Raw genomic sequence first — 21,874 nt, forward strand, 5'->3', positions numbered from 1 at the left:
CTGTGGTGCGTGCATAATGTAAGCCATCAGGGTCCTGCAGCTTTGGATTTCTGCTGGCAGAGGCAGAGGCTGGTGGAACATGGGAGCGAATCAATAGCAGAAGACAGACAGTGTTTGATACTTTGCCTGGAGGGGTGGGAAAAGATACACTGGAGATATATGACTAAGGAAAGGGCAAACTTGTGAATGAAAGCAAGTTGTCAAGATATTCCCTTAAATATTTTATTGCTGCTACTCTCTGTAAAATTTCTGATGGGAATTAGAAAGCAAGTGAATCTGGCATTTATGCTCAGGCTTAGTACTGTATTGTTTCCAGTGCAAAGGCATTACTCAACTGGACAGAAACAGGCTGTTCTTTCACATGTTTAACAGCCAAGCAGTACCAACAAGAGTCTCTTCTGGTTCATAAATACGATCAGGCCACAAAAATATGATTTAAAGCACTTTAAAAAGACTGTTTATTGGGGTTCCTTCTATGATGAACTGCTGCATGATTTAATAATCTTTTACCACATCAGTTTAGTTGAATCCCAGTAAACATGCCACTCAACTTGGTTTCCATACTGAGCGAATGGTTCAGTTATCTCTCACTTAATCTTTGGAACACTAAGAATGCATCCTCTGCATGCTGTATCAAGATAGCAGATATAAGTATGCTCATCTTCAGTACCTCCTCTCATGGCCATGTTCCCTCTTGCTCCTCCAAAGGAACTCCTCTCCCTAGCTTTCTTGCTGGGCAATCAGACATGCCACAAACTTCTCACTCCTGGTCTCCACTGCCACTGTTAACCAATTGTCCCTGGAAATAGCAGAAAGCAACAGTAGAGAAAAAGTTGTAGACACTGAGCATGCAAATCAAAAGAGGAAAAGGGGTTTCCAGCAGGGCATTCCTTCCTTAGGCCCATTAGCCAACATCCACAGGCCTCTCTTCTTTTCTCCCACAGTGCCCCAGAGTGCCTCCCTCCCTAAGAATTATTTTCAAAAGAGCTAAAAATTCCATCAGTTTTCTTTTGTATAATTGTATTAATTATCAAAAGCAATTAAAATATTTTTGATAATTTTTCTGTTTAAACAGGGCTTCATTCCCCACCTTTCACACAGACCACAATCTCCTCCATTTTGATCGCCTATCTCATAGAGCTGGAAGGGCCCCTGAAAGGTCATTGAGTCCAGCCCCCTGCCTTCACTAGCAGGACCAAGTACTGATTTTTGCCCCAGATCCCTAAGTGGCCCCCTCAAGGATTGAACTCACAAGCCTGGGTTTAGCAGGCCAATGCTCAAACCACTGAGCTATCCCATCCCCCTCCATTTTGATCACATACTGCTGTTTTTAAAGCAGGCCACTAAGTTCCATGAAATTAAAGTGCAAAATCATAGACAACCACAATTTTCATGGCAGGAAAATGCAAAATGAAAAGCTGGGCACTGTAAGGGGAAAAAAATCTCAATTCAGTATACAGCGTGACAGTATGGTCAACTGTGGGAAGACATAGTCCCAAACTAAAAGCCGAGATCAGAACATTTATACTATGGGGAAATTTGAGACCAGATCCAAAATTAATCAAAAAGACATCACGGACTGGTAGTGCTATAAAGGCCTATGCAAAACTTTGGCTCTGAATAGCCTTATCTTTGGGAAAGTTTGGATCCAGCTCTGAACACCTTGGATCTGAGGAAAACAAAGTCAATTGCTTTGATATAAATATTATCTTTTTTTTCCCCAAGGTTATCCCTGTGCCCAATGTCCCTTTTTAATCCTGCTCCTTAGGTTCGCTCTGCAGAGCCAGAATTCTAAGCAGCCTGTACTAATAGCACATGCCCAGAACTTTGGGCTGAAAATGGACATCCGGACCCAGCTATCTCTCAATTAGTTTTCAGAGAAGTTTGCTCTCACTTATGAGGGGAGAAATGTCAAAATTCACATTCTGGAAAATTCATTAACAATAACAAAAAAACACTGCAGAAAAGTCGGGACAAATGGTTTTCACCACATCCAAATGCCTGGTGCCATGTACGTGGGAACCACCGCCAAATAACAATCAGGGCAGCAGTGCTGAGTCCCAGATAGCTGAAGTAGGAGGGGCAAAATAAAAGCCTATTTAGGATCTGATCTTGTCCTCACTGAAGTCAGTAGGCAGAGAACATATGTTCTAATAGATCAGTTTAGGAGGCAGGACAATCTTGTGGTTAAGGATTGGATTGATAAAATCTGGGTTCGGCACCAAATGTTCTATGTGGCCCTACAAGTGTCATGTACTTGCTCTGTGCCTAGTTCTCCATGTCTAAAGTAGGGATTAATTATATTTCTCTACTGCACAGAAGTGTAGCAAGGAGAAATTCCTTAATATATAGGCAACAGCCAGTTACTAGGATGATGAGTAGCATAGAAAAATCCATAAAATAGCAGTCAGTATGCGCAGCCTGTTATAACTTTTCATCTCTTTGTCTGAACAAAGCACACATCGTTTAGTGCAGTTCAACCGATATTAGCTGGGCAGCATTCTGTAAATAAAACTGTCCCCTGTCAAACTGTTAGCCTCTCTCCTTCAGTGCATCAGCTCAGAGTATAGCTTGAGAAGCTAAAGAAGATCTTTCTGCACCAACAATGGTTATTGATCCAGACAGGCACCAGAAGGGAATCTGGCCATCTCTGTTTCATGTCAACCAAAATGTAGCTAGAGAGTGAGGAGTGTATTTGTACTCCTGGTGCTGTCTGAAAGCAGAGCAAGGTTCACATGATCCTTCTCCGGTGCCCTGATTACCAGGGGCGGCTCTAGCGATTTCGCCGCCCCAAGCACGGCGGCATGCTGCGGGGGGCGCTCTGGTGGTCACCGGTCCCGCGGCTCTGGTGGACCTCCTGCAGACGTGCCTGCGTAGGGTACGCTGGTCCCGCGGCTCCGGTGGAGCATCCGCAGGCACGCTGGGCTCTGGAGCCGGCCCTGCTGATTACTATGCATACAGCTGTGCTATTTAGAAATGTTAGGGCTGAAAAGGATTCAGATTTTTTTTTTTAAAAGGAGCTAAGTAAAAAGTGGTCAGATGAAGAGGTGGCAGCAGTCCCATCATGCAGACACTGATTTCATCTGCACTTTCCCTTAAGTATTTTCTTTACAGTTTATACTCACTAACAGTTTCATTTGATTTGTTCAGCAAATAAGACACATTAACAATGTACCCTGTCAAAGACTCTTTCTGCTTGTGGACAGCTCTCCTGAAACTAAAACCATCCCTGTTATTTTGGTGCATTCTTATTTAAACTCTAGAGGCCTGTATTTGCAAATCCCCCAGCCTCTGGCAAAGTTTGTGCTAAAAAAACAACAAGAATTCTTTGTACTCCTCCAAACAGAAACAGTGAAATAAAAGCTGCATTCAATCAAGTGTTCAAGCAGGTTGCAGCTGGGAGAAATGGTACTGGGAAGCTCATGAAAGCTTTGCAAAAATCCTATCTTACTAGGAAATGTGCTCACCACACCAGGGACAAGTTAGTTCATTCATGCTGTCCAGTAGCATTCACATTTTTTCCAGCTCAGTGGTACTGATCAGCAGACAGGTAAAAGACACAAGAGACAAATAAAAACATTTCAACCTTTTCTTAGAGGTTAACAATAAGAAGTATCCAGTTATTAGGGAAGAGGCCTGGAGTGAGGAATCCTAAGTTGTATTTTTGGATCTGCCATTTACTAGCTGCCTGAAGTTAGGTATGGATCCTTACCCTCTCTGTCCCTCAGTTTCTCCATCTACAGAGAAATGGGGGAAATACTTTACTCAGGGGTGTTGTGAGGATAACTTAATTCATGCATATAAAGCACTTTGAGCTCCTTAGATGAAAAGCTCTGTGGGAATGCAAAGTATTATCATCCTACAGGTCACAAATACCTTATTAGAACATCTAACTGACGTGGTAATCGTTATGTACCTGAATAGATAATAGACCTTTGCTGTGGCACGGTAAGTACATTTTATGTTGTACACTAAACAAAACATTTTTAAAGTTTTATTTTGTATGTTTTCTTCAGCGGAACATATGTTGGGCTTCACAGTAATTACTATATGATCTACCAAATAACCTGAAATAGCAACTGGTTAGTATGGACCTCCAACTAGCAAAGAGAACACTGCACAAAGATCAAAGATTGTCTGTGGCCCTTTTTATCCATATGGTATTTATTAAACCAAACCTCTGTGTAGCTACAACTTATCATGTGTATTAGTTTCCATTCTATGTAGGTACGTTACCATACCAATAAGGAAAAATTCTTTGCATAGTCTGATGTGAAACTTTGAGCATAATCAGCAACTGAAAATAAATATGGTTTGAAACAAAGACTATGGCTAAGATTTTTAAAAGTGATTCATTATTATTTATGTGCCCCACTTGAGATGCCTTAAAGGGGGTTGATTTGCAGAAAGTCCTGAGCACCCAACTTCTGCAAAGATGCCTCAACTTTTAAGATGTTTCTGCTCAGGCACTCAAAAAACTGCGGCACAACAAATGACTATGCTATTTTTGAAAGATCTTGGTCTAGGGCCCACTCCTTCTATTTTTGCTCCTGTTGAAGCCCATCTCAAGAAACTGGGATCAGGATCAGGCCCTAAGAACTGAGTTTAAAGGCACTCTATAGAATGCATCACATAACACATTTTTTCTAAATTAAAGATGGAAATGCCTTGTTCCATCTCTGTTCAGACAGCTAATGAGGGGGTATCACTAGAAATACTCTCCTAACTAATGAAGAAACACAGTAATGATAGTTCACTTTTCTAGCAAGTAACTATTGTCCTGGTTCTGATTCAGAGACAGGGAGAGGGTTTAAATGGAGAGAGTTTAGACTAGCTCAGGGCATGAAACTAAGTACAAGGTAATGGGTGGGGGCTGATTGCTAGGTGTCTCTGGGATGGGGAGAAGAAGGGTGCACAGTAGCTCAAGTAGCTCTCCACTGCAAACTTGCTGAGAAGGACGTAGTAAGAGGAGATCAGAGATCTGCTCAGTCCTACAAAGGGATTAACCGTTGAAAGGTTCACTCCTCTTGCTGCACTTTATAAGTTATAGTGACTAGTTTGAGTAACAAATTCTCCATAAGTACAGGATAGATGAATCAAAAATGAACCTGTTTATGCACATTTTATTTAGAAATAACAAATGCAAAAGCAACTATTTTGATGCACCGTATGTGTAATTAATAAAATTCCATGCAAACCTTTCTTTCTCCTGGGGCACCAACAATTTATTCCCAGGAGTTTTTCTTGCTGGAAAGGGATGCAAAGAGGTTTAGCACCAGAAAAGAGCAGCTTCTAACTCCCACTGTCAGAAGGGAAATTGAATCTTTCAATAAGGGATCCTATACTCTTTACACTGGCTATGGATGAGTTCCCCACTAGCAATAGTGACTTAAATAAGAAACACTAGAATGGCAGATATGACAGGTTCCCTATAGGTCATTTGAATGAGCAGTGAAACTCCTCAATCATAGTTTTATAGACACAAATGTCATACCAAGAAAACCAGATTGTACACATGCTCCTGATGATGAGCAAAACATTTTTATACAGACCAGGAACTTCTGCAAGTCCTTCAGTCATATTTTGCTCCAGAACCACATCAGTGAAAAATTCTAGCTTCATAAAAGAAAGTGAAAAAGAGGGAGAAATGTTTTCGTGATCTGTGGCTGAACAATGGGTTAAATGACACTCAGTGTCAAGCTAGTTTGTAGTTTAAGTAATGAGGTGACAGAAACCTTGTCATAAGTGGAGATTATATGTAATAATGCTGTGAATACAGTAGGAGTTACTAAGCAACACTCTAAGAACACTGATGTGTAACCATTTTCATTCATCATCATTCATTCATGCCCGTCACCCCAACCGGGGTATGGGCCGCCAACCACAGATCTCCATAGTCTTCTATCCTGGGCCATTCGCTCTAGCTGGTTCCAGGTATAGCCCATTTTTATGAACCTTGTATATGATCCAGTCTGTGTGGGAAAGTTGTAATCTATTGGTATGAGTATATTGGTCTGCCTTAATGATGCATTCTTTGTAACACGAAGTCTTTAAATCATGATTTGAGGACTTCAGTAACTCAGCCATAGGTGATGAGTCTATTACAGGAGTATGTGTGGGTGAGGTTCTGTGGCCTGCAACATGTAGGAGGTCAAACTAGATGATCATCATGATCCTTTTTGGCCTTTAAGTCTATGAGTTTATAACAGGGCTGTGTGAGAAGATACAACAGGAAGGCAATAGAGTTGCTCCTCAGATAAGCAACTCCCAACAAAACACTTGGGGTGACAATTACAAGACAATGATGTCCTTCCAGGCTTCAGGCTGAAGTAACATAGCAGTTTTGCCATGCTGGGAACTAGAGAGCAAAAAGAAAGTACTGTAAAGAGTTAAAAAGAGCTTCTCAAGAGAAGAGGAGGGAGTCAATTGTCAATGAGTTTTGCCCAGAAGTCAAGCTGACCGACACACTCTGTGAAGGAATCTGAAGGAGTTCTGCCTTTCAAGATCCAGGAAACAGTAAGCCTTCAGGGAAAGCAGGCATTGCATACAGGGTTTTTTATTATTTTTAAGATATGTTTTCTCTGAGATGTTCTTGTGTCGATAGTACTTTGCTTGAAGGAAGAGCCTGCCACCCAGAGCCCTGTCTGAGAATGGGGAAATTGTCTGATCCTGCCCTGATCCAGGTGACAGCTCAAGGACTGGGACCTGGAAGGGCATGCACTCACCAGGAGGGGCGAGAGGTGCAGGTGGCCCACTACCTGTGACACACCTATTGCCTGGGTCTGGTCTCAACACAACGGGGCTCTCTCTATGGATGACCATATAAGGAAATCCCAATATATGACAATCATAAAGTGTTTGCAAACCCAGACTTATGCACTGATCAAATCTACTACAAGAACTATACTCAAGAGCTCTCTGCTGATGTGCCAGATGAAAAAAAAATTTCAGAGAACTGACCCAGGCCAAACTTACAAATGCAAGAGGGTGTGTGGACACCACCATTAATCCTTTGGGGGAAACACTGGCAGCAGCCTTATTTCAAAGGTTTGAGCAGTGCTGCCATGGGAGATGGGAATAGCAGACAAGGAGTAACCCTTCCTTTTCTTCCCTCCTGCCCTCTCTAAACCCAGCAGATACGTTAGCTCTACCTCAATACAGTCCCTGGCACTGCTGCATGCTTCTGCTATCTCCACTATGGCTTGCCCACCTCGTGTCCTATTCCCACTCTGGAGGGGGAGGGAGCAAACCCCAGCTGTCAGATGTACAAAAGCCATTGAGCCAACACCACTGAATTTCCCTGCCCTCCTGTAGGTATTCCCCACAGATGATGTGATTGGCTAGGTTTGCACAGAGGGTAAATCAGGGCAGAATTAGGCTGCCAGGGTTCCAACTGTTTTTTTCCCCAAGAATCATATGACCATCTTTAATTATGAATATTTAATTTCAGTTTCATGTAAAAAGAGAGATTCCACAAAAGCAGAATTAGGGTGGTTTAGCAGCACAATGTTTTTTGATTCATTGCACAGCTCCATCTTACCTGGTAACATCCAGAACACATCTTGTTCTAGCTCTTGCTTTTCCCCACAACTTGTATCTTGGCTTCCTCAGCCATTGCAGCCTTATATTTACATAGCTGACCCAGATGATGTAAGTCAGCTCTAGCTTTTATCACATAAGCGAATGTAACATGCAGATCACACAGAACATCAGTTACCCGATTTCCCCCCTCATTATTAAGCAGGTCATGTTTTGGCATTTGTCTGCTGCAGGATAATTAAAATAAAACGCTTTCAATGTGATTCACATATTAAACCATTTCTGCTGTGGCAAAGCAGAGTCTTTTTATTATTAATTTATTAATTATTATTATTGTGAATCACTTCAGAACAGGAGAAAATACAAATAGGGGAAGCTTTCAAAGTGACACAGAAAAAGATATTTAACACTCTCCAAACAGTAATAGGGGACTTGCAGGTTTAAGGCACAGGGATGCCAGTTTTGGTTGCATATATTCCTGCAGGTTTTATCACATGACATAATCTTTAATTAAAGATTAATATTGAATTCCTGGAGATTCCAAGACAATCCTGGAGGGTTGGCAACCCTAAAGCTACTGGTCACTATGTTACATATGCCATGGGAGGCTGTTGTAGACCAGTGGTTCTCAACCAGGTATCTGGGGCCTTCTCGGGGACCACAAGCAGGTTTCAGGGGGTCTACCAAGCATGGCCAGCATAAGACTCTCTAGGGCCCAAGGCAGAAAGCTGAAGCCCCACTGCACCGGACTGCACCTTGGGATCCAAGCCCCACCACCTGGGGGTGAAGCCAAAGCCCGAGCAACTTAGCTTCATGGGTCCCCCTGTGGGTGGAGCCCCGGGCAATTGCCCTGCTTGCTACCCCCTAATGCAGGGATCTTAAACCAGGGCCAGCTTCAGATTTTCTGCCGCCCCAAGCAGCAGGACCAAAAAAAAAAAAAAAGGCCGATCGGCAGTACTTCGGCTGCAGCTCCATCACGCTGCTCCGTTCTTCGGTGGCAGTTCAGTGGCAGGTCCTTCACTCCCTCTCTTCCTCTTCGGCAGCTGCTTAAAGAGAAAGAGGGACTGAGAGACCCACCGCCGAATTCCCGCAGAAGACCCGGACGGGCCACCCCAATAGCGGATGGAGTGTCGCCTCTTTGTATTGGTTTCCTTAGCTGGTGCCGGCCCTGTCTCAAACTCAAATCACCACGAGGGCCACATGAGGACTAGTACATCGGCCAAGGGCCGCATCACTAAAACCTTCTATGAGGCCCCACCCCCTGCCCTGCCTTGTCCCACCCTTTCCCCACCCCCATTCCAACCCCTTCCCTAAAGTCCCTGCCGCAACTCTGCCCCTATTCCAACCGCTTACCTAAATTCCTGCCCCACCTCTTCTCCACCTCCTCCCCTGAGTACACTTTGTCCCCACTCCGCCCCCTCCCTCCTGGAAAGTCCTAAGTGCCGCCAAACAGCGGTTTGACGGTAGGAAAGTGCTGGGAGGTAGGCGGAGGAGTAGGGATGTGGCGTGCTGGTCAGGGGAAGGAGGATCGGGGAGGAGGGGAGTTTGGTGGGCCGCAGGAAATAACCCCATGGGCCACATGTCTGAGATGCCTGCCCTAATGCCATCCCTGGCTTTTATATGCACAAAGACAGTTGTTGTAGCACAGCTAGGCCATGGAGTTTTTATAGCAAGTGGGGTGGGGGCTCAGAAAGAAAACCGTTAAGAACCTCTGTTGTAGACCACCCCTACAGAGCCCACCTCTCTAGCTTAAATTGGAGATGCTCATACTTTGAGGTCCATGGTTTGATCCCTGGTGCATAGGCTGAGGTAGCAGCCATCACTCAAGCTTTGAAACAATGACCCTTAGTGAGCGTTATATATCACAGGATGCAAACATAAAATACTCCTACTAGAATGTTGCAACATAACACTACTTTATTTCTGATGATCCAGAAACACAAACGAACCCCCAAACAGGCTGCGCCCTGAACCAGAGAGGCACTAGCCATCCCACCTTGCTTTAAGCTGGCTCTTTTCGAGCTGACTCTGCTCCCACGCTTTGCAACTAGAGCCCTGTAGCCTTGGAGCAGGAACAGGGAAGAAGTAACCCCCTCCACTTCCAACACCATCCTCAATACACCACAATGCTCAGATTATCAAAATAAGGCAGCTTCTTGTGTTATTGAGATGGAATTTTAAAAGATACAGCCCATGAGATGTCACAATTATCTCCATGAGAGCTGAAATATATAAAACAATCACTTATGGCATTTTTTCAGTCTTCTAGTGATTGAACGCTGCAGGACCTGAATGCCCAGGAGTGCTGAACTGGGGGGTAAGAGAGAACTTTTCAGAGGAGAACCAGGCTGCAAGTCCTATACTTCTGGCTAGACACAAATTTGTCAGCTGAAAGTCCCTCTCCATCTGTCAAGTGATATGGTAGGTGTCAGTTTGAAAGGAGCTGGACGTAAATCTGCCTCATTTTTCAAAGGCTTTTAGGTGATTGATTACCTTTCAGTGTCAGAGACATGATTGATTAGCTTCTGGTCCCAGGTTTTTTAATTCTCCTTGTTAATTACGCCTGGTGGGAGAAGGGAATTGATGCCAATTTTTCACCCCTAACTCACATGACCAATCCTGGACATGGAAAACAACTCCACTATACAGACTGTCTGAATTAATGCTGATCAATAAGGTCACTGTAGGCGTGCAGGACTCACCCCTGCAGCACCTCCTGCTGATCATCTCAGGAATTAGCTCTTCCAGCCTCTGGAGCGCCCTCTGCAGGCTGGTGCCCCACTGCCACTGGCCCCCTGTGTCCCTCCCAGGACCCAGTGCCCCTTTACCCTGAGGCTTCCCCCTGGCAATAACCCCACCAGTCTCCCTAGGTCTCCCCCTCTCTGGGAAACCCCCAACCCTCTATCCCCACCTTGCCTCAGCCTATGGGCTACTGCCAGTCACCATCTAGCCCCCTTTTACTGGGGCCAACTGCAATCTGTATAAGCCAGTCATCATAGGCAAGGGAGGTTTTCACCTGCTGCCTTTCCCTGCAAGCCAGTACCTCCAGAGGCCTTGGACCAGGCCCTGCAGCCTGGGGAGTTGCCAGCCTGGAGCTCCCCAACTCCTCTGGCCTTCCCCAGCCCTGCTTCACTCCAGTACCCTTTAGCACTCAGACAGCTAGGTCCATCTCCCTCCTCAGCTAGAGGGAAACTCCTTGCTCCTGGCCCACTGCCCTCTTACAAGGGCCAGCTGGGCCCTAATTGCACTGGCTACAGCTGTGGCTGCTTTCCCCAGCAGCCCAGCTTTCCTCTGCCACAGCCCTCTCCCGGACTGCTTTAAGCCCTTCCAGGCAGGAGCGGGGTGACCACCCCGCTACAGTCACCAACATCTGAGTGTAGGACAGAGAGAGAGAGAGAAAGCAAGAGTGAGAGAAATCTGAGTTGCTATCCCGAGTTCTCTGAAGCAATGGACTCATGCATAAATCATCTCATATTGTTAGACCCTTCACAGCAGGTCCTATCTTGTAACTCCTTGACTGTACTGCTGATACAAAATCAGTGACATGCAGGGCCATAACTGCTAAGTGCAGCAGCACAAAAGATGTGCTGCCACGTATACCTAGGGCATTCATTTATCAGCAGTCAAGTGGTAAAATTATACTGTGGTTTCCTAAAAAGAGACTTCCTTTAAATTGCACTCCCAAACAGGCGGCGAGAGACCGTTTGCAGGGACTGAAAGTGCAGGAATTCTATACTAGGCAAAGTGAGACTGACAAAGAACCAAAGAGCACCTTACTGTTATCTCTGCTCAAGGCAAATTGTTTAGTGGAATTTCTCAGGTGGGCAAACAGTGTGAAAAAAAATTGGAAGACAATCTTTTCAAATGGGAAGTGGTCTGCCTACAACAATACTACCTTTGGCTGGCATCCTGTCACCTCTCACAACCTTAGCAGTTTGGCCAGGTTCAGTACTTATAGGGGAGACGACCAACAAATGCCTAGCTTACAGTAGGTGCTGCTGAATATGGTGTTGGTTATTCTGTAGGTAAGTACTCTTTCACCTGAATAGGTATTGACCCAATGTCACAGCATGATGTTAGGAAGCTACAATAAGCACTGAGTTTTTAACAGGATGTAAATCCGAGATCCTGACCACTTGTGGTCATTTAAGATCCCACCTGCACTTTTTGCAAGGGTAGGTCTGTTAAATTCAGCATTCTGGACAAATTCCAGCTTGGATAATTATATTCTGATATATTCACCCTGGAGTTTCACTTGGATCTTTAACCTAAATGGCTATCCAGTATTATATAGAGATTTACCTATCTCATAGAACTGGAAGAGACCTTGAAAGGGCATCAAGGCCAGTCCCCTGCCTTCACTAGCAGGACCAAGTACCTATTTTGCCCCAGATCCCTAAATGGCCCCCTCAAGGGCTGAGCTCATAACACTAGGTTTAGCAAGCCAATGCTCAAACCACTGAGCTGTCCAGTATTGCTAAGCTCTGTTACATAGTGACTGAGCTTCACCTGAGAAGTAGCTGCATTTCAGTGTTGGAAGACGTGACCCCTGGGTATCACATGGATATCGATCCCTAATAGTTCTAATGTGCTTTTTTTCATATTATTCTCCATCCTGTTCCTTATGGATCCCAATATCTTGATTGCTTTGCAACCATAACTGCACATTGAGCAGTAGTTTTTCATAGAGCTGTCTAAAATGATGCCCAGGTCCTTTAATAAGAACTGGTTATTATGTTCCGTTATGTTCCAACCCATTGGCGTTGCACAGGTGTCATTGACATAAAATATTGGCCTGCAAATCTTTACTGCAGCTGATGATGCATGGGAAGTAAAGGACCCAGCTTTGTCCTTAAACCCAGTTTGAATTTGCAGAGCTGGCAGCTAGAAAAAAAATCTTTCTATGTGTAGACTGAGCGCAGTTGACAGACAAATCAATGGACCAGATTCTGATTTCAGTTGCCCCAACATAAATCTGGAGTAAATTTCACTGAAGATTATGGAGATAGCGTAAATCTCCACTTTGTAAATGAGATCAGGATTTGGCCCAGAATATTTAGGAGGAAGCATGAGATATTGCAGAACAAAGAGACTGTGCATATACTGGGCTATATATACACATTGTTTTCCATCAGCAGATAATCTGAGACCCTGTCTCTTTCTCCATGTCCCCAAGTTTCTGTTTGCAAAGTGACCCTTTCCCAGGAAGGTTCTGAGAGGAACGAGCTGTAGGCAGTCATATGGATTGTGCAAGCCAGCCACTTTTCACTTTTCCTGCCGATAATCATTTTGAAAAGAAAGAGAGAGCACTACAACAGTAGGGAATCTATCTAATCAAAGCCCCCAGATAGCCCTGAGGAGTCAAGCAGAAATGGAACTGTCATATGGCTGTGAAAAGCATGTGAAATTTCCAGGGATTTCTATCTCACGTGAAGGCCAGCCAGTTCAAATATGGGTTGGTAGGACCAGAACTGGTTGCAGCTGTGGGAAATAGCTGCAGAGAAAAATTCATTAGCATTAGAAGTTGGTGTGAAGTCTGTCCTTTGAAGAGCGAGTGGTTCATGTAAACCTCAGTGTATTTCAGTTTTATCCTAGCTCCTAAAAAAGGATGTTTAACCAAAATCATCACATCTATGATCAGGTGCGGCTCTAGGAATTCCGCCGCCCCAAGCAGGGCGGCACGCCGCGGGGGGCGCTCTGGCGGTCGCCGGTCCCGCGGCTCTAGGGGACCTCTTGCAGACGTGCCTGCGGAGGGTCCGCTGGTCCCGCGGCTCTGGTGGACCTCCCGCAGGCGTGCCTGCGGATGCGCCACCGGAGCCACGGGACCAGCAGACCCTCTGCAGGAACGTCTGCAAGAGGTCCACTGGAGCTGCGGGACCAGCGGACCCTCCGCAGTCATGCCTGCGGGAGGTCCGCCGGAGCCGCCTGCCGCCCTCCCGGCAAAATGCTGCCCCAAGAGCGCGCTTGGCGCGCTAGGGTCTGGAGCCGGCCCTGTCTATGATGCTTGAATTTTGCTACTGGACTTTCTTTTATATACTTTCACCTCAGTTAATTTTGTCCACTGCTATTTGAAGTTTACATTACAATACATCATCCCTTTTTAGCATCTGAACCTCCTTCAGTTGAAGCCAATGGGACTTTTGCTATGGATTGCAACTGGAACAGGTAGAGGGCCTGGTAGATAGCATAAGCTTTTGAAAAATTATTAAAATATTTGGGAAGATGTAAGCAAGATGTTTTTCTGTTCCCCTTTTGAACCAGATCAGATCAGACCAGACCAACACAATTAAAAAGCATTTCTATAAAGTACCATTCAGATCACAGCGTTGGCTGCTGTTTTTCTATAACAAGTCAACATTTAGACTAGATCTACATTCACTTTAGTCCGGTCATTTTCTGTAAGCTTCTTTTTTCTGAATATGTCTAACTGCTAAGCTAGGCCTGGCCCACACATTTTAATACAATATTGGCTATTTGCATTTAGAGGCTTTTCCAAAAGAATCTTGGTGGAAAAAGAAGCTCAAAAGTGTAAGTTCGCTAATGCATTTATAAAAACGGATGCTATTTCCTGAACCTCCTTGTCCTTAATGATAGCCAGTAACTCTAGTACCATACATACTGCTCTGTTAATGTGTAATTATGTTACTCATGTTAATCCATAAGGGGATCAGACTTCATTAACTCTAATCTATTTTATGCAGAAGTTAAAGCAAAGTGATTTACATGTTTGAATAACGCTCAGGTTTTTAAATATAGGTTAGCAACTTCTTTAAAAAAAAATAAATGTTTGAGGCCCATTTCTGCTCCTCCCAAAGTCAACAGCAAAAACAGTCCCATGCACTTCAATGCATGCAGAATTTGGCCCTGTATTTCTATTGCATAGTTCAGACATACAGATGACTGCTGAATCAGAGCCATATAACAAAAGAAGAAATTATAATAAATTCACTTAATCATCTATATGTATTTTACCACTTTCTTTTCTTCTGGTTACAACCTATAAAAACAATCAAAACTAAAGATATAAAAACATTAACGTTTTATTGCATTAATGCCTATAAGGCCCTACATGCAATCAGTCTCTCTCAGAGGTCCAGAGAGGCCTGGGCCACTTCCAGCTTTTGAGGCCCCTAGCCATAATAAAAATAAAAAAAGGTGACACAGGAAAACAAAATAAGGCACCAAAAAGAGAGAGAGAAACATAATTTGAATTTTTTTTATTTAACAAATGCTTTTCTAGCCTTTTTCTGTGCAAAAAAAATTATGGTTTTACCAAATCACCTCTCTTATTTGCTTAAATTTTCAGCTCTAAGCTGAGAGAGTATGTCACATTTTGGTCCAATAGGGATGTGCATAAAAACAACTTTAAAAACTTATCCAATGCCAAAAAATTAACAAGTGTCTAAATTTGAGGCCCCCTTTGAGCTTGAGGCCCAGCCAAATGGCCCTCCTGGCCCTCCCTTTGATTGGCCCTGAATGCAATACTCTTCCACACTGACCAATAAATTAACAGGAATCCTTTAAAATACCTCCTCTCCCACATTTTGGGGGAGCAGAAAACTATTTTCGATAGCTACAGTAGGAATGGGCAAATAGGCTAAGAATCAGATTCAGACAATATTATTATTGGGTTTCCTCTTATTCAGATGATACTTTAGATTTGGAGATGAGAAATGAAATTTTAAACCTGTTTGCTTCTGTAAACTAGGAAAAATTTAGTTGCATGGTGGTTTCTGCATGACTCACATGAATTGCTGGTTCAAAGGCTTTTCATTGTAATAGCATTTTACAACAAACTGAACAGCAAGGAAAGCCTGTAGCCAGGTTATAAATGCCCAGAACCTCTACTGAAAATTGACTAAGAAAACCATGAATAGAACCCAAGTGTCTGAGAAGAGTGAAGAAAGTGCTGTCATGATGGGACCACTACTATGCACATCACCTTGTCAGTTGGGCCTTCTCATCTGATTTTGAAGTGAGCCGATGAAGAGGCCCTAGGCACGAATTTGATCCTTACTAATAAATAATAAAAATTCATTGCAGATCTATAGTGCTACCATCTCAAAGCGCTTCACAAATGTTCATTACTTTAGCCTCACAACACCCCTGTGAAATGTTGTACAGATGGAGAAACTGAAGCACAGAGAGGTTAAGTGCTTGGTCCTGCAAGGAGCTGAGCACTCAGGCCCCAGTCCAGAAAAATATTCTAGCACATGATCAGTCCCATTGTGACTTCAAAAGGACTACTCATGTGCTCAGAGTTAAGCATGTATTTAAGAGCTTTGCTAGATCGGGGTGGCAATGCCTTTGCAGCCTTGAGCCCTCAATGACTTTGCTGAGGGCTACATGTCTAGTCAGGGTCAGAGATAGGAATAACTAAATCATAGAAAGTTAGGGCTGGAAGGAACCTTACGAGGTCATCTTGTCCATCGCCACCACTGAGGCAGAACCAAGTATATGTAGAGCATCCCTGACAGGTGTTTATCTAACCTGTTCTTAACATTTCCAATGATGGGGATTCCATAACCTCCTGAGGTAACGTCTTCAAGTTCTTGACTAATTGAACCCTGATATCTTGACTCTCAGTCCTCTCCTTTCAGTATTAGGCCATAGTCTCTCTTCCTTTCATCCAAGTGTCCCAGGCAACAATGGAAAGGGCCCAAGTTGATCATAGAAAACAAAGGGAAACATGTCAAGTATCAGGGGGTAGCTGTGTTAGTCTGTATCCACAAAAACAACAAGGAGTCCAGTGGCACCTTAAAGACTAACAGATTTATTTGGGCATAAGCTTTCGTGGGTAAAAAACCCACTGCTTCAGATGCATCTGAAGAAGTGGGTTTTTTACCCACGAAAGCTTATGCCCAAAGGGAAACATGGTCCCACCAGCTCCTAGCAAAGATGACACTCAGAAAGACCATGATGGTAACGGGATTCTTTTAAGAGTTATTTGCTGCTTGTAATTCCATCAATCCTATTCATGGGCATGGTGAAGCTCGTTGTATTTCAAAACTTACTGGGGAGACCAGACAGAGGGGAACAGTGCAAGTGCCCATAAATGGAGCCATGCAATTCATATAGAGTAGTGCTGTTTAGACATATCAAAACATCTGCTAGATATATATGTGTGAGGGACAACGACAATTGGCTTTTTTACTAATGATTGACACTTGTCAGTGTATTAGAAGACTAGCCACATAATCCCACTATTTATCCTTCAGTGGAGAAGTTGGTTTATCCATAGAAATAAACTCCCAATTACAAATAAAATCTTCAAACCACGCATGTAAATACATACTTTTAGTAGAATAAAGTTCATTTTTCCATTCAGCAAGAAATACATTCATTTGAACTGTCTGCTGCTAACACAAAGACAACTGGAGACATATTAAAAACAAAAATAATTCATATTTAGCATGCATAAGACCCTGCTGATGTAGTGCATGCATCCTTGCCACTTGGAAAGCAAATAAATAGGAGAAACCTCAGCCCAGGGGTAAATAGCAAGGACCTCTCATCCTCCATTACAAAAAGCAAAGAAAATCATTATTACACTGTTTTTCAATTCAAACACCTATGCTTTGTAGTTCCAGGAAGACTTCAGTACAATGCTGATTATAAGAGATATAATAAACTCCTTCAAAGACCATTTGCAGTAGAGATTTGAAAAAAAAAATCCACAAAGAGTAGTGGAGTGAAATAAGGAATGGCAATCACATATTTTTTTCGTGTGATGTAAGGAAGCCAGAGAAAATTACTGCTATCCTGGCCTCATGCTTTCAAGCCACTTTCACTAATTTAATAGCATGGAGCTGGACTGTAACTGAAAGCCACAGGCCGCAGTGGAGGCAGGGAGCTTGGTGGAAGAATTCTGGGGATCTCAGATCAGAGGCGCCACTCTCTGGTTTCCCCAGCGGTACTTGAGCCCTGCTCTGCCTCAGGCCCTACCCCCATTCCACCCCTTCCCCCAAGGGTCCATCTTCACCCTGCCTCTTCCCGCCTCATTCTTCCCCCTCCCGAGCATGTCCAGCCCTCGCTCTGCCTCTTACTGTCCCCGCTCCTCCCCCACCCCTCAGCGCCTCCTGCACACTGTGAACAGCTGATCACCAGCAGGCAGGAGGCGCTGGGAGAAGGGGGAGCAGCTAATCGGTGAGGCACTGGGGTGGAGGGGAGGAGCTAATCGGTGAGGCCCACCAGTGAGCTGGAGGTGCTGGGGGGGAGGGGGAGGAGCTGATCAGCAGGGCCACCAGTGGGTGCTCAGCCACCACTATTTATTCCCCGTGGGTTCTCCAGTCCCCGAGCCAAATCCTGATCTCATTTACAAAGTGGAGATTTACACTATCTCCATAATCTTCAATGAAATTTACTCCAGATTTCTGTTGGTGCAACTGAAATCAGAATCTGGCCCACTGATTTGTCTGTCAACTGTGCTCAGTCTATAGATAGAAAGATTTTTTTTTCTAGCTGCCAGCTCTGCAAATACAAACTGGGTTCTGAGGACAAAGCTGGGTCCTTTACTTCCCAAGCATCATCAGCTGCAGTAAAGATTTGGCAGGCCAGTATTTTATGTCAATGACATCATTCCTTCTGGGGATTCCTGGGGAGTACCAAGTGCTCTCCTCTGTGCTCGGCCAGGTTCAGCTGGGGCAGAACCCTGGTCTCACCCCAACTAGCTCTCTCCCTTATGGGGAGGCTAACAATGCTAGGAGCCATTGCCATGCACACTTCCGGTGCCCCCCCCGTTATTCTGTGTCTGTTTCCTGCACAGGGGCACAATGGAAGGAGGCTCCTTGCACCTTCTCTTCTCTACAGGCTACATTTGATGCATCAGATAAGAACATAACAATGGCCGTACCGGGTCAGACCAAAGGTCCATCTAGCCCAGTATCCTGTCTACCGACAGTGGCCAATGCCAGGTGCCCCAGAGGGAGTGAACCTAACAGGCAATGATCAAGTGATCTCTCTCCTGCCATCCATCTCCATCCTCTGACAAACAAAGGCTAGGGACACCATTCCTTACCCATCCTGGCTAATAGCCATTTATGGACTTAGCCACCATGAATTTATCTAGTTCTCTTTTAAACACTGTTATAGTCCTAGCCTTCACAACCTCCTCAGGTAAGGAGTTCCACAAGTTGACTGTGCGCTGCGTGAAGAAGAACTTCCTTTTATTTGTTTTAAACCTGCTGCCTATTAATTTCATTTGGTGACCCCTAGTTCTTGTATTATGGGAATAAGTAAATAACTTTTCCTTATCCACTTTCTCCACATCACTTATGATTTTATATACCTCTATCATATCCCCCCTTAGTCTCCTCTTTTCCAAGCTGAAGAGTCCTAGCCTCTTTAATCTTTCCTCGTATGGGACTCTCTCCAAACCCCTAATCATTTTAGTTGCCCTTTTCTGAACCTTTTCTAGTGCCAGTATATCTTTTTTGAGATGAGGAGACCACATCTGTACGCAGTATTTGAGATGTGGGCGTACCATCGATTTATATAAGGGCAATAATATATTCTCAGTCTTATTCTCTATCTCCTTTTTAATGATTCCTAACATCCTGTTTGCTTTTTTGACCGCCTCTGTACACTGCGTGGACATCTTCAGAGAACTATCCACGATGACTCCAAGATCTTTTTCCTGACTCATTGTAGCTAAATTATCCCCCATTGCATATTGTATTAGCCCCCATCATATTGCATGTCCAGTGGTCACTCACCATGCACACGGCTCCATGGCTACAGTCGTCAGGAATACCAGAGGAGGTCCAGAGAACGAGTGAGGACCTCCCATTCTAAGGTGGTGACCTATTTAATGTAAGAACCAATGAAGTCGTGCACTCTCTGAAAAGTTCAGGAGCCACTGTTTGTTATTTGGGAATCTACAGGCCAGTCCCTAAGATATATCAGATCAGTCACAAAGCCACTCTAGACAAAGACCCTCCACATATGACTAACCCACAATTTTTTTCCAAAGTTCCCAACTACTATGGGGTTCTATACCACCTGGCTTCTGTCTTGGTGAAGGAAATGAGGGATGGTTGGGCCTGCTTTGCCCTACATGCCCATTGTGGGAGGCGCAAAGCATACGGGGTGTAGACGTGGCCCCAGTTTTTTCTACTGGCCAAAAGATTTTGAATTTGTGCTCATGGGGTGCATGCACACCAAGAGTGGAATTCAGGTGGACAACACATCTCAGTTAGTGTAAGGTAAGTCACCATTCTTTTGTATTGGAAAACGTCAGCATTTTTCCACCAGTTGTTCCTTTCTAAATTTTTCACAGAAAATACTGTTTCCCCAAAAGAATAATATATAGTGAAATCTTCTGTAATGGGGAAAACAATACTCCTTATACTAGTTTTACTCCAGGTTTTTGCACCATTACTGTTATATGCTGTAGCAATTTTTTAAGTGTCAGCACAGAGTCCACAGGCGATCCGAGGCTAAACAATTAGCCTCACTTCAGAGCAGGCCACTGGAGTTTACTACATGCTTTGTGTGTTCTAGACATAAAACAAACTATTACAGTTAATAAAATGTAACCTTTCTGCCAGTTGGAGTTGACAGCAACAAAAGCCAGGTTCTATATCTAGGGTTCCTTTTCAACAATACAACACAAAACCGGCTGGAGACCCTACCCAGTAATCTGGGACAATTACACACCACCCCCTGCGCGCCTCTAAGAGGCAATACTTCCCCCCTCGCAAACACGGAGTCTGAGTGTAGAAAAGAAACTTAATGAAAGAAGGGAAGTCACCCGTCATTAATTTGGGGAAGTGCCATAAGCAGGATTTATAAACATAAAGCCATGAGCAAAAGACTCACCCACTGGGCAGTGTCGTTTTGCCTCAGATTCTTAAGTCCCTCAACCAGAAGTTCCTTTAACATGCCTCTCCCTTCTCCCTCCACCGCACCCCACTCACAGCTGTTGTCCTTGGTCGGTGAAGACCCAGAGTTCAGAAGTGCATCTGCGTGAGCTCACCTCCCATCCTGCAGGGGGTGGGGGCACCTTGCTCACTCTGATGTCCAGGTGCTTGCTCTGGCATCAGTCACCCTGCCAGCCGCTCACTGGCTTGAGATCAGTGACCTAGAGATAAAAGCATATTATGTCATTATATGGTCCCTGAGTCATCCACTTCCAAATGCTTCTAAAACAGCGATTTAAAAATCTATAATAGGATGCAACTAAAGATGGCCGCTGGCTCTATAGATGAATCAGTTATACAAATCATAAACTGTTCTACTTAGCATCTGCAGCTCCAGCGCTCCATGCCAATAACTAGAATGAACCTCACAAATTCAAAGCATAGTTAGGAGAAGGTTTTCATACATTTACTGCTTCCAGGGGCGGCTCCAGGCCCCAGCATGCCAAGCGCGTGCTTGGAGCAGCATGCTGCGGGGGGCGCTCTGCCGGTCGCCGGGTGGGCAGCAGGCAGCTCCTGTGGACCTCCTGCAGGCGTTCCTGCAGAGGGTCCGCTGGTCCCGCGGCTTCGGTGGAGCATCCGCAGGCACACCTGCGGGAGGTCCACTGGAGCCACGGGACCGGCGACCGGCAGAGCGCCCCCCACGGCATGCTGCCGAGCTTGGGGCGGCGAAATGGCTAGAGCCGACCCTGACTGCTTCACACTGTTTCATTAATAATTGTAGCTGATGTTTTGGCCAATCCAACCATTGTCAGGGCTTGATACTGAATTACTATTTAAATAGAAAATTTCAGGTCCAGCACATAATCTCCCTTTAGCAACACTAGAATGGGATTCCTCACATAATGTGTTAAACCCAGGATTTATGTTATGCATGGATTTTTATTTTGCACTGGAATACTGATGATGAAAATCAATCCTAGGTTGACAACGTCTGCATAAGGGATCCTAGCATTGCTGATGAGAGATGAGGTGTTGGAGAAGGCTTATATTTTAAAGAGCTATTCAAAGCTGCAGATATAATGAGAAATAAAATAGGCTATAGCACTGTTTCTAACACTGACTAAAACTGTGTGAGATTTATCCATTTATACCATAGGACGCTCTCTTTATTTGCATACAACTAGCAGCAAATCCAAGTGAGAGTTCATATAACATTTTCACATCAAGATACTGACTTAATGATCGAGGGTAGCACTGGGGAAAAAGCATCATAAGACATTAGAAGTTTGTACATCACACTAATTTAATACATTATAGGGCAAATCAATTGTGATGGAATGATCTTCAAATAATAATCTGATTACACAGGAACAAAACAAGAAACATCCAGGTAATTTTACAATGTGGAAGGCAGAGAGATTAGATTTAAATTTAATCTTAACTAGACAATCATTTCTGCATCCAGGACTCACGTT

At 44.2% G+C, this 21,874-nt stretch overlaps 2 long non-coding RNA genes across 3 annotated transcripts in view; one reads left to right on the forward strand and one right to left on the reverse strand.

The window, feature by feature from the left end:
• LOC120396774 overlaps window positions 1–21,874 on the reverse strand; it is a 23,259-nt gene continuing 1,385 nt past the window's right edge. Inside the window, exons 2-4 of one of the 2 annotated variants that reach the window (XR_005593363.1) lie at window positions 20,516–20,620; window positions 671–799; window positions 1–126 (exon numbers count right to left, since the gene is read on the reverse strand). This is a non-coding gene — a long non-coding RNA (uncharacterized LOC120396774). Of the gene's footprint in view, window positions 127–670; window positions 800–16,029; window positions 16,087–20,515; window positions 20,621–21,874 lie in introns of those variants that run through there. The other variant, XR_005593364.1, reaches the window with a different exon arrangement.
• LOC120396772 overlaps window positions 9,819–21,874 on the forward strand; it is a 19,160-nt gene continuing 7,104 nt past the window's right edge. Inside the window, exon 1 of the long non-coding RNA XR_005593360.1 lies at window positions 9,819–9,960. This is a non-coding gene — a long non-coding RNA (uncharacterized LOC120396772). The remainder of the gene's footprint in view (window positions 9,961–21,874) is intronic.

Source organism: Mauremys reevesii, linkage group 2 (assembly GCF_016161935.1).
Source record: "Mauremys reevesii isolate NIE-2019 linkage group 2, ASM1616193v1, whole genome shotgun sequence".
In the NCBI taxonomy this organism is placed as follows: domain Eukaryota; kingdom Metazoa; phylum Chordata; order Testudines; family Geoemydidae; genus Mauremys; species Mauremys reevesii.